A 13,033-nucleotide genomic window follows, 5' to 3' on the forward strand; every position below is an offset into this window, starting at 1 on the left:
TTCCTTCTGCTAAGTTTGTGTTTTTTTTGTTCTTCTTTCTCTAATTGCTTTAGGTGCAAGGTTAGGTTGTTTATTTGAGATGTTTCCTGTTTCTTAAGGTAGGATTGTATTGCTATAAACTTCCCTTTTAGAACTGCTTTTGTTGTATCCCAAAGGTTTTGGGTCGTCGTGTCTCCATTGTCATTTGTTTCTAGGTATCTTTTGATTTCCTCTTTGATTTCTTCAGTGATCGCTTGGTTATTAAGTAGTGTATTGTTTAGCCTCCATGTGTTTGTGTTTTTTACAGATCTTTTCCTGTAATTGATATCTAGTCTCATAGCATTGTGGCCAGAAAAGATACTTCATATGATTTCAATTTTCTTAAATTTACCAAGGCTTGATTTGTGACCTAAGATATGATTTATCCTGGAGAATGTTGCATGAGTACTTGAGAAGAATGTGTATTCTGTTGTTTTTGGATGGAATGTCCTATAAGTATCAATTAAGTCCATCTTGTTGAATGTATCATTTAAAGCATATGTTTCCTTATTTATTTTCATTGTGGATGATCTGTCCATTGGTGAAAGTGGGGTGTTAAAGTCCCCTATACTATAATTGTGTTACTGTCGATTTCCCCTTTTATGGCTGTTAGTATTTGCCTTATGTATTGAGGTGCTCCTATGTTGGGTGCATAAATATTTACAATTGTTATATCTTCTTCTTGGATCGATCCCTTGATCATTATGTAGTGTCCTTCTTTGTCTTTTGTAATAGTCTTTATTTTAAAGTCTATTTTTGTCTGATATGAGAATTGCTACTCCAGCTTTCTTTTGATTTCCATTTGCATGGAATACCTATTTCCATCCCTTCACTTTCAGTTTGTACGTGTCCCTAGGTCTGAAGTGGGTCTCTTGTAGACAGCATATATACAGGTCTTGTTTTTGTATCCATTCAGTGAGTCTGTGTCCTTTGGTGGGAGCATTTAATCAATTTATATTAAAGGTAATTATCGATATGTATGTTCCTATTCCCATTTTCTTAATTGTTCTGGGTTGTAGGTCTTTTCCTTCTTGTGTTTCCTGCCTAGAGAAGTTCCTTTAGCATTTGTTGTAAAGCTGGTTTGGTGGTGCTGAACTCTCTCAGCTTTTGCTTGTCTGTAAAGGCTTTAATTTCTCCATCAAATCTGAATGAGATCCTTGCTGGGTAGAGTAAACTTGGTTGTAGGTTTTTCTCCTTCATCACTTTAAATATGTCCTGACACTCCCTTCTGGCTTGCAGAGTTTCTGCTGAGAGATCAGCTGTTAACCTTATGGGGATTCCCTTGTGTGTTATTTGTTGTTTTTCCCTTGCTGCTTTTAATATGTTTTCTTTGCATTTAATTTTTGATAGTTTGATTAATATGTGTCTTGGCGTGTTTCTCCTTGGATTTACCCTGTATGGGACTGTCCGTGCTTCCTGGACTTGATTAACTACTTCCTTTCCCATATTAGGGAAGTTTTCAACTATAATCTCTTCAAATATTTTCTCAATCCCTTTCTTTTTCTCTTCTTCTTCTGGTACCCCTATAATTGGAATGTTGGTGCATTTAATGTTGTCCCAGAGTTCTCTGAGACTGTCCTCAGTTCTTTTCATTCTTTTTTCTTTATTCTTCTCTGCAGCAGTTATTTCCACTATTTTATCTTCCAGGTCACTTATCCGTTCTTCTGTCTCAGTTATTCGGATATTGATCCCTTCTAGAGAATTTTTCATTTCATTTATTGTGTTGTTCATCATTGTTTGTTTGCTCTTTAGTTCTTCCAGGTCCTTGTTAAACGTTTCCTGTATTTTCTCTATTCTATTTCCAAGATTTTGGATCATCTTTACTATCATTATTCTGAATTCTTTTTCAGGCAGACTGATATTTACTCTTCATTTATTAGGTCTGGTGGGTTTTTACCTTGCTCCTTCATCTGCTGTGTTTTTTTCTGTCTTCTCATTTTGCTTAACTCACTGTGTTTGGGGTCTCCTTTTCACAAGCTGCAGGTTCGTAGTGCCCGTTGTTTTTGGTGTCTGTCACCAGTGGCTAAGGTTGGTTCAGTGTGTTGTGTAGGCTTCCTTGTGGAAGGGACTAATGTCTGTGTTCTGGTGGATGACTCTGGATCTTGTCCTTCTGGTGGGCAGGTCCATGCCTGGTGGTGTGTTTTGCAGTGTCTGTGGCCTTATTATTATTTTAGACAGCCTCTGTGCTAATGGATGTGGTTATGTTCCTGTCTTGCTAGTTGTTTGGCATAGGGTGTCCTGCACTGTCGCTCGCTGGTCGTTGAGTGTAGCTGGGTCTGGGCATTGATATGGAGATCTCTGGGCGATTTTCGCCATTTGATATTACGTGGTGTTGGGAGGTCTCTTGTGGGCCAATGTCTTGAACTTGGCTCTCCCACCTCAGCGGCACAGCCCTGATGCCTGTCTGGAGCACCAAGAGCCTGTCCTCCACATGGCTCAGAATAAAAGGGAGAAAAGAAAGAAAGAAAGAAAGAAAGAAGATAAAATAAAATAATATAAAGTAAAATAAAATAAAATGAAGTTATTAAAATAAAATTTAAAAATAATTAGTAAGAAAAAAAAATTTTTAAGTTAAAAAAAAAAAACCAACGAACAGATAGAACCCTAGGACAAATGGTAAAAGCAAAGTTATACAGACAAAATCACACACAGAAGCATACACATACACACTCACAAAAAGAGAAAAAGGGAAAAAATTATATATCTTTGCTCCCAAAGTCCACCTCCTCAATTTGGGATGACACGTTGTCTATTCAGGTATTCCAAAGATGCAGGGTACATCAAGTTGATTGTGGAGATTTAATCTGCTGCTCCTGAGGCTGCTGGGAGAAATGAAATGTCCCTTTCTCTTCTTTATTCTCACAGCTTCCGGGGTTCAGCTTTGGATTTGGACCCGCCTCTGCATGTAGGTCGCCTGAGGGCGTCTGTTCTTCACTCAGACAGGATGGGGTTAAAGGAGCAGGTGATTTGGGGGCTCTGGCTCACTCAGGCAGGTGGGAGGGAGGGGTACGAATGCAGGGCGAGCCTGTGGCGGCAGAAGCCAGCATGACGTTGCACCAGTGTGAGGCGCGCCATGCGTTCTCCTGGGAAACTTGTCCCTGGATCACGGGACCCTGGCAGTGGTGAGCTGCACAGGCTCCCGGGAGAGGAGATGTGGATAGTGACCTGTGCTTGCACACAGGCTTCTTGGTGGCTGCAGCAGCAGCCTTAGCGTCTCATGCCTGTCTCTGGGGTCCGGGCTGATAGCCGCGGCCCGCGCCCGTCTCTGGAGCTCCTTTAAGCAGCGCTCTTAATCCCCTCTCCTCGGGCACCAGGAAACAAAGAGGCAAGAAAAAGTCCCTTGCCTCTTCGGCAGCGCCAGACCTTTTCCCGGACTCCCTCCCGGCTAGCTCTGGCGCACTAGCCCCCTTCAGGCTGTGTTCACACTGCCAACCCCAGTCCTCTGCCTGGGATCCGACCTCCGAAGCCCGAGACTCAGCTGCCAGCCCTTGCCCGCCCCGGCGGGTGAGCAGACAAGCCTCCCGGGCTGGTGAGTGCTGGTCGGCACCGGTCCTCTGTGCGGGAATCTCTCCGCTTTTCCCTCCGCACCCCTGTTGCTGTGCTCTCCTCCCCGGCTCTGCAGCTCCCCCCCCCCCGCCGCTACCTGCAGTCTCTGCCTGTGAAGGGGCTTCCTAGTGTGTGGAAACCTTTCTTCCTTCACAGCTCCCTCCCACTGGTGCAGGTCCCGTCCCTATTCTTTCTCTCTTTTTTCTTTTTTCTTTTGCCCTACCCAGGTACGTGGGGAGTTTCTTGCCTTTCGGGAGGTCTGAGGTCTTCTGCCAGCGTTCAGTGGGTGTTCTATAGGAGCAGTTCCACATGTAGATGTATTTCTGATGTATCTGTGGGGAGGAAGGTGATCTCCGCGTCTTACTCTTCCGCCATCTTGAAGCTGCCCCTCAGATTTTCTTAATATAAATTTGACTTTGCTTATTTGTTAATCCACAGCTGGATTTGATCTTATAATTTATTTACAATTTAAAAATCAATATTCATAAGTGAGATTGATGTGTACTTTTTAAAAATATTCATTTGGACAAGCTTTGATATTGGGGTTATACTAGGCTTATAAAATGAATAGTGATGCTTCTAAATTTTTCTCATGCTGTAGATTCTAGAACGTAAAATTTATCTTTCTTGAGTGGATAGAGAAGATGCAGTACATATATACAATGGAATACTACTCAGCCATAAAAAAGAATGAAATAACGCCATTTGTAGCAACGTGGGTGGACATAGAGATTATCATATTAAGTGAAGTAAGTCAGAAAGAGAGACAAATACCATATGATATCACTTATATGTGGAATTTAAAATATGACACAAGTGAACCTATCCATGAAACAGAAACAGACTCATAGACATAGAGAACAGACTTGTGGTTGCCAAGGAGGAGTGGGGTGGGGGAAGGGATGGAGTGGGAGTTTGGGGTTTGCCGATGCAAACTAGTATATATAGAATGAATAAACAATAAGGTCCTACTGATTGGCACAGGGAACTATATTCAGTATCCTGTGATAAACCATAATGAAAAAGAATATGAAAGAATGTATATATGTATATAACTGAATCACTTTGCTGTACAGCAGAAATTAACACAACATTGTAAATCAACTATATTTCAATAAAATAAATTTTAAAAAAAGAATGAGGGGGACATCCCTGGTGGTCCAGTGATTAGGACTCTGCACTTCCACTGCAGGGGCCATGTGTTCAATCCCTGGTTGGGAAACTAAGATCCCTCATGCCACATGGGGTGCCCAAAAGAAAAAGAAAGAACAAGAAATCACTTTCATGACAAAAATTGTAACTAAAAGGGAAAAAATAATAAAATAAGGAAAAAAATTTTAATTACCTTTTTTGAAGATTTTGCCCAAAATTTTCCACACTACTGTCCAACCTGAAAATTTGGGCAACTAAAACCTTTGAGGACCCTTTTCCTATCCTCTAGAGTTAGTGGGTCTATTCAGATTTTCTATTTCTTCCTGAGTCAATTTTAGTAATTTATATTTTTAATAATACATTTCATTTCCATTTATAAACTCTCACATAAAATCGTACCTAATATTCTCTTCTCTGAGTGTCTACCTCTGAATCCTGAGTTTCACCTGAAAGTACAATTATGAATCTTCCTTTTGTACAAGTTTCCCCTGTTACTAGAAACCTTTCTCCCCCACTTCTGATCCATTTTCTTTTGTGTTCCTGAATTTTTTCATGAGCCAAGTACCTCTTCTCATCTTTTACCCAAAGGAGTCTGTTTTTGCCCAGTGTCAGAGGAGTTTGATGAGCTTGATCAAAAATGAGGTTTCCGGGCTTCCCTGGTGGCGCAGTGGTTGAGAGTCCGCCTGCCGATGCAGGGGACACGGGTTCGTGCCCTGGTCCGGGAAGATCCCACATGCCATGGAGCGTTTAGGCCCGTGAGCCATGGCTGCTGAGCCTGCACGTCCGGAGCCTGTGCTCTGCAACGGGAGAGGCCACAACAGTGAGAGGCCCGCATACCGCGGAAAAAAAAAAAAAAAAATGAGGTTTTCTGTTCTAATCTTCTAGTCTCAGACACAGAAGAAAAGTCATACTTTCTCTAGGTTTATTTACCAGATTTAGAGGATGACCTGAGAGTGAAGAGAGGGGCTGGACCCCCAGCTGGGATAGGGGAGAGTAGGCTAGACTCTCTCCCATGGCACAGAGAGCTCTCCAAGATCTCACCTGCCTGCATCCTCTCCCAAGGCCTCTCCTATTACAACCTACCAGCCATAAAGGAGCCTGGCAGTTCTCAGCCCACGACTGCTTTGTTGCTTCTTACCATGCTGCCTGTGCTGCTCCATCTGTCTGGGATGCCCATGTCGTGCTTCTTGACCTGGGAGGTACTTCCTCGAGTTTTCACTTTTATTATAAAAATTTAAGCCATACATTTATGTTTTGTGCACTTTTCTTTTTTTAAATTAAATTAAATTATTATTATTTTTTAACATCTTTATTGGAGTATAATTGCTTTACAATAGTGTGTTAAGTTTCTGCTGTATAACAAAGTTAATCAGCTATACATATACATATATCTCCATATGGCCTCCCTCTTGCATCTCCCTCCCACCCCACTTTTCTGTATATGTATTATATTTCACAATGAAAAGAGTTTAAAAAGTATCTGTATATATTTTTATATTTGAACTTTTTGTTGAAGAATACAAGGGCATACTGTTTATGAAGGAGGTCTTTACTCTTTTATTTAATATAATTCCACATTTAAATAAATTAAATTATTAATTTTCAAAGCCTGAAAATTGGCCAAGTAGTAGGAAAACCCTGGGCTGAACCCTGGTGACCAGAGATACTACCACAGTCTTGGCTGTGTCCAGAGAGATTTTAACATGGAGCTGGTTCCTTCAAGGTTTTGCTCAAATTGCATATTCTCAGTAAGACCTTCCCTGGCCTCTCTGTTTAATACTGCAGCCTACTCACATTTTCATCACATCCATCCCTAGCATCAGCTTTCCTCATCTCCTTTCTGCTCAACCCTTCTTCCATAGCAATTGTCACTTTCTAACTCACTGTTACTTTTTTCTGCATTCTAGGCAGAAGGAACAGCTAAAGCCAAGGCTCTAAGTTGGGAGCAGGCTCAGAGAAGTCAAGGAGCACTGAGAAGGCTGGTGTGGCTGAAGCAGAGTGAACAAGAGGTAGAGCAGCCGATGACAGGGAGGTGAGGGGGAGACCATGTTGGGCCCCATCGCATTGCAGGGATGCAGGCTTTTCCTGTGAGTCAGATGTGGAGCTGCTGTGGGATTTTAAGAGAAATGACATGATGTGACATATTTTAAAAGGGTCACTCTGACTACTGTGCTGATAAGTGAAGATTTTATGTTGATAGGAGAACATATTGAGATAAGAAAAGATGTTACAGCCACAAAATAAAAATTGCTTGCTACAAAAATAACACCCAGAATGTAAAACAGAGTCCTTAGACCTCAAAACCATGATAGCAAAAAAAACAAAAAGTATAGCAGAAGAGCTGGAACACAAAGCTGAGGACATCTTCCATAAAGGAGATCAAAAAGATAAAATATGGAGAAAAGACAAAAATATGGAAAATAGGAGAGAAAAAATAAAGACTAACATTTAAGGAAACAATTCCAGAAATAGGAAACAGAGACATATGAGTGAATGAAATTATAGGATGAATTGATTTCAGAAAATTCCTTTACACTGAAAGACAGGAGTTCCTAGACTGAAAGGATCTGGAACACCTGGTGTAATGGATAATGGGTGCTGGATAAAAATGGACCAACAATAAGACACATCATCGTGAGATTTCAGTACAGTGAAAACAATCCTACAAGCATCTAGAAAGAAAAATAATAGCAAAATAAAGAACCTAGAATCAGAGTGGCACCAGACATCTCCACATATGTCACACAGGATGCCCAAAGGAACTGCAGTCACATCCTCACCTGTGAAGTAGCATGAGCAGGTGGAGAACAGGGCAGCAGGCTCTGGACAGAGCTCTTCAAGACAAAATGGATGAAATACTAGGAGATACATACAAATGGCAACAATTTGAATTAGTGATAGATACACAGAAAATTATGCAAACAAACAAACAGAGCAAGATTGTTAATTCCAGGAAAAACTAAAGTTGTGTCAGAAAGGAGAAGTAAGTCATAAGTATCTGTCCTGGCTTAGCTGCAAATAAGGTCTATATACTCTTGGTAATGTCAACATTTAATATTGATCCAACCAAAATGACACAATTATATGGAGAAAATGGAGGGCCTGGAAGTATGTGAGTATCATGGGAGATGATGAGGGAACAGAGCAAAATCTCCACCTCCCACTGGATAAAATCAATTGATTAGGCCTAATACTGAAATATTGTTAAGTGGTAATATATTTCATGTGGAGATAGTGAAGTCAATACAAAAAGTTTCAGCTGGAAGAATTGAAGGTGATTGTTTCTTGGGGAGCAAGGGAAGAGGGGTTGCAGAGGACTACTGATTTTCATAACAAGCTTGGTGGAACCATTTGACTTTTTAAGGTATGTGAATTGATAATTTTGAGAAAAATAAAACGAAATTTAAAAAGAAAGCTATCAAAGTTCCTCATTCCTTAGCTGGTCACAACCTAGTTCTGTGTCACTCTGGCAACCTTAATCCCCAGCTCTCTCAATGCCCAGCCTGGGCACCCAGACCACAGTACCCATTACCAGTTTGGGACCAGCCCAAGTTTCCCTCCCACCTGCCTATGGTCTAGCTTGAGTCTTGTCTCAGCCAGAAGCTTTTCAGAGCCTGCTAAGCCTCCTTTCCTCTCCAATCCACTTAGCAGAGCAAAAACTTTCTAAATTACTCATTTATTAATATTACTTATTGCATTTGTTTAGCTAGGTCAGGTATGGATCTCTTTCTCTCTAAGTATGTTGCAAACTTCTGGAGGAAGTGGACATTCCCTTTTGAGGCCTAGCAAATGTTCATAGTGGGTGCCCCCAAATATTTCATGGATAAACTTAAAAGTAGAATTCAAGGTGAATTAATAGGCAGATTTAAATCAAAGTCTGCAGATAAAACAAAGGTTAAAGCTGCGACCAATAAGACACATGGAAGATCTAACTGTATCAAGATAGACTTGGGAATACCCTGGCGGTCCAGTGGTTAGGACTCAGTACTTTCACTGCTGTGGCCCAGGTGCAATCCCTGGTTGGGGAACTAAGATCCTACAAGCCGCATGGCACAGCCAAAACAAACAAACAAACAAAAAGATAGACTTGTTTTCAAAGTTTGTGGTCTTACTTTTTTGGTTAATGTTTGAGATGTTTTAATAAAGAGATATTTTGCCCCCAAAGTCCTCTCAAGTTTCAAGTTTTGGTGACCTGAGGCTTGGTAAGTAAATGTGGATCCACTCCGCCAACACTGCATGCGACTTCATAGACTTTGTGCCCACCTTGCTTTTCTAGACTGCAAAATCTGAATCTCTGCAACTTGAGAAGTTAACTTCTTTTACTGCCATTAATATGAGATGAGACTGGAGGAGAGAGAAGATTCCCTGGCTCCTTGCTGGAGGCAGGATGCAAACACATGAGAGAGCAACACAATGGAATACCACCTTGAGTCAATGCTCAGAATGAGCAGGAGTCCTTGATCTGGGGCCAGCATCATTCCATGGCTCCTTTGGTCTCACTGTGGTTTCAGACTCCATTAAATGGGGAAAATACTTGGTAATTTCTGACATCCCCAAGATGCAGAAACTTAGAGCTCTCACAAGTCTCCTGTCAGTAACCTCTTAAGTTAAAATGTTCAGATCACAGTCCAGGGCCAGGAGCTGGGAGCTATGTCCACAGAGATCTGACTTGCCCCAGCTCCGCAAGGTCATTCCTCCCACCTGCGACGAGTCATCTTCTCAACTCTGCCAGGCCACAAACCCTCCGAGGCTGTGTTGGTGATTCTGCTGCTGCCATCTTTTCAGTTGTAGGGGGTAGTGGTCCTGTGGGTGGTGATCTCAGAGCAAACTCGGCGGCCATCAATCCGAGAGAAAACCCTTTCAAAGGATTAGCACCTTGGCCAAGAACCTTTATCTCCCAGACTGGAGCATTTTCTAGTTGGCTCTTCCCAAGTTAGTGAGAGGAATGAAATACTGGAGGCATTAGAGAGCCATGGAGACAGGGAGGAAAGCCAGCACCTCAGTGTTCAGGGTAAATTCCTGAGCCACCAGGTCTGCCTCCCTCAGAAACCGAGACAAAACATCCTGTCTCTCATTGGGTCATAAAGTACACTTTGTCCCTTCCCCTGGCCTTCAGAGCACCAAAGCGTGCTTCCACTCCTGCCACAGACCTTCCCCATCTGTGGGACTTCTCTTTTGATTTCTCACTGCTCACAAAAATGGATCTTCACAAAGCTTTCCTGCATTGTTTCTGTGCCATGTCTATGAAGCTTCCCCAAGACACTGGGGGTTACTGTTTTAGCTGGAGAATAATGGTGGATGGAGGAGGAGGGCCTAACTTTCTGGGTGCCCCTACTCCTAGCCATTGGTGCTACCAGAGGAGGTCCAGTCCTAAAGGGAGGGAATGGACTGAGGCACGGGATACCCCAGATCAGTGCTTCTCAGACACTGACAGGCAATGGTCCCCCAGTGGTCTTCTTGGAATGCAGGTTCTGGTTTAGCAGTCTGGGGCAGGCCCAAGATTCTGCCTACCCAACGAGCTGCAGGATGCTGTTGATGCTGCTGGTCTGCAGACCACACTTTGAATAGCAAGGGGCAAGACTGAGAAGGGGAAGTGCAGGAAGAGAAGAGGTGCAAATAGGGTCCGTGGGAGAAAGGGGAGGGAAGAACGAGCTCCAGGGAGAGGTGGTCTGACCATACTCCAGCTACGTCGTCTCATCTGCACAGCCTTCCCTGCAGGGCCTCCGGTGGCCCACGTGTTGGCTACAGTGGGATGCTTTGGTCCTCCCCTTCATCTCTTGTTCAACCAGAGAACGACTGGAGCAGCTGCATGCTGGAGAAGGGCAGGGTCTGGAGACCTCCTCTCCCCCTCCCACAGGCAGCTGTCAGGGAAGGGAGCCCTGCCTTGGCGGGGCTGACTGCTGTGCTGGCTCTGGCCCCTGGCTCCGGGGTCGCTCCGCCATGGAACAGCAGGTTCTTCAGGTTGGCATCAGGGATAACAGATGGGCTCCCTCCTCTCCTCCTCAGCTTCACCCCAGGCACTACTCCCTGAAGCCAGAGGAGTGAACTTCTTCACTCTCAAACAGCAGCTTCCACTTACTGAGTGCTAGGCTCTGTGCGAAGCACCTTCCCACGTTGTGGGGTTTTTTTTGTGTGTGTGTGGTACACGGGCCTCTTACTGTTGTGGCCTCTCCCGTTGCGGGAGCACAGGCTCCGGACGCGCAGGCTCAGCGGCCATGGCTCACGGGCCCAGCCGCTCCACGGCATGTGGGATCTTCCCGGTCCGGGGCACAAACCCACGTCCCCTGCATCTGCAGGCGGACTCTCAACCACTGCGCCACCAGGGAAGCCCCCCACGTTGTTTTATTTACTCCTCACAATTACCCTACGGGGTAGGAACTGGTTTATCCCATTACAAGGTAACTGAGGCTCCAGAAGTAATTTGTGCAATACCTTGTGGCAAATAAGACTCAGTCTATGCCCTTCCCACCCTGGCACTAAGCCATAACTGACCACACATGTGAGGCCAGGAGCCTCGGGATGGGAAATTAGATGACAGAGCAAGGCAAATAAGGTTTGTTGATTTGGCTTATGGCCCTTTGAAGCTCAGCAGAAAATCAAGGCTGTTCTTGTCCCTTTACCAGCTTCCCTTACTGCACCAGTAATGGACGCTCCTCTGTGCCAGCCAGCAGGGACACTGCATGACCCTGGAGGAGGGGACTTGCAGGTGGTTGTGAACTGGGCTCAATGGCCTGAGCAGAGGGTGCCACGAAGAGAGTTGTCTCACCAGGCAGCACCAAATCTGTCTACAGAGTAGTTGCCCTCCCAGGCAGCTGACAGAGTGTCATTTAGGAAAGTCTGAATCAAATGGCACCAGCCCGTTTGTCTGTACCTCAAAGGAACACTGTGTCCTGGGACACAAACACACTCTTGACTTTGATTCTTCATTCAATAAACCTAAATCCCCACAAGCACTGTGCTAGACTTTGTGGGACTGTAAGACACATTCTTTGCCCTTAATGAAGAAAACTAGAAGGTTTGGTACAAAAGTAATCAAGCAGTGGTGGGGCCTGCAGTGAACTAGAGAACTCTGATCAAAGCTGCTTCACTACTTCTTTGCTCCAGTTGGTTGCCTCTCAGCAAGAAAAATCATTGATTTTCCAGGAAAAGCCCCAAATCAAGATCAGGTGAACTTTACCATTTTAAAAACAATTCTGGCCAACATCTGTGGCCACTAGTTTGCAACCTCTTCTCCTCACCGACCAAGTCTTATCCTTTCCTATTGTACCCTCAGCACCTAAAATTCTGGGCAGAAAGGAAGAAATCAATATGCTTCTGGCACACTGACCGGGCGAAGCTTATCCAGAAGAAATGGGTTTGAAACTGCCATCATATGTAGAATACCTGATGCAACTGGGGAGGATTTAGCTTTGGAAATGACTAATGAGAGACATAATTATTGTTGCAAATAAGAAAATCCTTATATTGGACTTCCCTGGTGGCACAGTGGTTAAGAATCAACGCAGGGGACACGGGTTTGAGCCTTGGTCCAGGAAGATCCCACATGCTGCAGAGCAACTGAATCCGTACGCCACAACTACTGAGTCTGTGCTCTAGAGCCCGCGAGCCACAACTGCTGAGCCCCTGTGCCACAGCTACTGAAGCCCGTGTGCCTAGAGCCCGTGCTCTGCAATGAAGAGAGGCCGCCGCAATGAGAAGCCCATGCACTGCAATGAAGAGTAGCCCCTGCTCGACATAACTAAAGAAAGCCCGCGCACAGCAACGAAGACCCAGTGCAGCCAATAAATAAATAAATATATAGAAAATCTTTATAAAGCTGGGGCACATGGTTTGGCCAATGCTTTAGAGGGAGCAGGGAGGCTGCTTTTGGATAAAATATACATTTGACAATTGACCTTGGTTCCCGTTAATCCTACCCATCCCTCTGCCCTCCATTCCTTTACTTGTCCAGCCCCTAAAGGCATTTGGCTTTCAAACTTGGTAAGGGAAATTCAGGCTTTGCTTAAATGTGAGTCCCAAATATCAACTTATTACCTAAGAATCTTACCCAACTCAGGGTTTTTCCAAGTATTAAAATGAAATAGAGGGACATCCCTGGTGGTCCAGTGGGTAAGACTCTGCATTCCCAAGGCAGGGGGCCCGGGTTCAATCCCTGGTCGGGGAACTAAGATCCCACAAGCCACATGATGCAGCCACACACACACACAAAAAAAGGATGTGGCTCATCTCTGTGGATATGGCAAGATACACAAAATAGAGTAAGTGGGAAACAATTATGGAGCTATACAATGGGAGTCCGAGTTTTCGTTTTTATGAA

The sequence above is a fragment of the Mesoplodon densirostris genome, chromosome 16 (assembly GCF_025265405.1).
Source record: "Mesoplodon densirostris isolate mMesDen1 chromosome 16, mMesDen1 primary haplotype, whole genome shotgun sequence".
Lineage (NCBI taxonomy): Eukaryota > Metazoa > Chordata > Mammalia > Artiodactyla > Ziphiidae > Mesoplodon > Mesoplodon densirostris.